Raw genomic sequence first — 3,020 nt, forward strand, 5'->3', positions numbered from 1 at the left:
AAGAAGAAAGCTGAGAAGCCAAGGGAGCCTGTGACCTTCTGATGGAGAAATCTGTCCCTAGAGCCCTAATCTGTCCTCTGCAGTGTGAAAATACCACTACCTACTCCTGCCCCCAACACACACACACACACACACACACACACACGTGCGCACATGCACACACACATGTGCGCACATGCACACACACATGTGCGCACATGCACACACACATGTGCGCACATGCACACACTCACACACACATGCACACATGCTCACGCACACATGTACACACACACACACACACACACACACACACACGTTCTGCTGAGCCTGAGATGCAGCTGCCACCATCGAATGGCTGAACCCAAATCCAGGCATCTGAGCTGCAGGCTGGAGTGCGTGTGCTCAGACATACCACAGGTCGCCACACTTTTCTCCCTGTCTGTGTTCCCTGGTGCATTCTGAGAGTGGGAAAGGGCAGGCGCAGAGATGTGGTGTGGGTCAGGCCAAAGAAGACAGAAGTGAAGGTAACCATCAAAGGCAAGGACAAAGACAAAGGGCTAGTCAGAAACAGGTCTGGCTGAGGACAGCAAGGCAGAGGCTGGCTGCAGGGAGACAGCCAGGGTGGATGAATCTAGCAGTCCTGACCAGGCGTCAGAGCGTTCATTGACAATCAGTCCCACACGTCTCCTGCCCCCTCTGTTCCAGGATCCAAGGCAGCAAATGAGTACCCCAGTGCCCATCACAATGGGAGGAACAGGAAATATACCCCTGTCCTGACTTCATGCTATCTTTTATGAGCCTGAGACCAGATACGATGAAAACCTTCAAAGTTTTGCTTTACCTCATGGAAACAGCCTGGGGCTGCTGTTCCACCTGGCTGCCATGGGCATTTCCCAGAGGAGAGCAGAGGCTCTGCTGAAGACACAGAGGAGGCCAGTGTGTGTGTGTGCATGTGCGTGTGTGCATGCGTGTGTGTGTTTCCATAAATAATGCAGAGAGTTTGGTTTGGGCTGCCTTATTAAATATTTTATATATTTTTATTTATGTGTCTGAGTATTCTGTCTGCACGTGTGCATGAGTTCATGTGCACCAAGTACACGCAGAGCCTGCAGAGGACAGACGGCATTCGATCTAGTGCTATATGTGGTTGTGAGCCGCGGTGTGAGTGTTGGGAACTGAACTCAGGTCCTCTGTGAAGTCAGCAAGTGCATTTTTCTGCTGATCCACTTCTCTGGCCCCTGTTCTTGGTTTTCATCTTGTTTGAGTTAGGATACTTTTGATGTAATTTGAAAGTAGCCATTACATAAAAAGGATTTTAGAAAACCTTGGGTTTTACTTTTGTAAGTTCTGCCTAAAACATTGTTTATAGGCTTCAAAACTATGTCAGTTCTTCTAAAGGAAGGCAGATATGCAGCCTAGCTCCTTACTGTGTTTAACTGACGTAGTCTTTGCATGTTTAAGCTGTAACTCTTGAGTAACTTTGGGAAATGCATTGTTTCTTATTAAAAAATACAGATACAGCAATGGCTTTTACTTGCATAGTAGCTCACCACTATAAGGCACGATACACATTTATTATTAAACAGCTACACCAGTCCCATGAGCTGAATGTTGTCCCATTTTTAGAGGAAATAGAAATCTAAATTAATTGATTATGCAGAAGCTTTACTATCGTTACAAAACCGTGGGATACTTAAGCTAAGAAAAAGAAAAAAAACCGCCATCGATTTCTGCCTTCCCGGCATAGAAGTAGAAAATTTAAGACTGGAGATATGACTCAGAGGTTAAAGCTCTTGCTATTCAAATTGATTTCAGATCCCCAGAACCCACGGAAATGCTGGGATGGCAGAGCCACCTATAGCAAGCTGGCTATCAAAAAAGCCATCTTGTCAAGCTCTTTGACTGAAAGACTCTGCTTCAACAAACAAGGTGAGAGCAATGGAGAAAGAATCTTCATATCAATCTCAGGCCTTTACATGCACATGCACACATGTGACACACACTAACACACATGTGTATACCCACACACATGTGAATGTACTTACAATACCCATGCATACCACACACACAAGCTCATGAAGAGAAATATAAGTTGAAAGTCAGCCCTTGCTCTGGGAACTAAGGATTTATGGTCTGGTGGCCTGTGACTCACAGTGAGGCACAACGGACCAAGATCTCTGGCTCTCTGAGCCAGACACAGAGGATGGGCAAGGAGGAGAACTGGAAATTCTACCTGCAAGTAAACAAGGGGAGCAGAGATGGTGGGAGAACAGGCCATTCCTGGCTCCAAGGCTATCATCTAGTTCGAAATGCTCTACCATACCAGACACACAAATTGAGTTAACATCACTCCAACTTCATGGTTGTGCAGGCCAATTTCCCTAAGATACTAACTCCAAGATGCAGATTAGCATACAGGAATGGGACCCCAGAAGGCAGCAAGGGGAAGCAGAGAAGTGTACTGGGCTCTCTCCACAGAGGCCAATGTCAAGTCTGCAGGGAAAATACTGAAGTTAGGAAGGTTGAAAGGACCACCTTCATCCCAAGTTCAGAGACGCTGGCTTTGTGCGCATGTCTGCCCACTCGTCAGATGTGAACTGCTGGTGGACGTAGCAGAGCTCTTTTACTAATGTCCTTGTCCACAGAAGTCTGATAACTGAGGGTCTTGGGCCAGCAGTACTCCCTGCTTGTGCCAGGAAAGGCTGCCAATCCTGAGGGGCTCTCAGTGCCCACTACAGTAGAATGAACAGTAACTGCCCTGACCCCATTTGATCACCTTTGAGTTTGAAGTCAGATGCTAGGCAATCCCAGAATGCTTTGCTGATTCCATGGTACAGGGTTAGTGAGCACCGAGACACACTGCGCATGTCCCACGTGTTCACCCAGCATGCAGTTGTCACCGCTGTTATTTACAAATGTCTTTTCAGGAGCTGGAGGGATGGGTGGCTCAGTGGTTAACAACTGTTGCTGCTCTCCAAAAGGACTGAAGTTCAGTTCCCAGCAACAACATAGGTGGCCCACAACCATCTATAAATGTA

Source organism: Mus pahari, chromosome 5 (genome assembly GCF_900095145.1).
Source record: "Mus pahari chromosome 5, PAHARI_EIJ_v1.1, whole genome shotgun sequence".
NCBI lineage: Eukaryota > Metazoa > Chordata > Mammalia > Rodentia > Muridae > Mus > Mus pahari.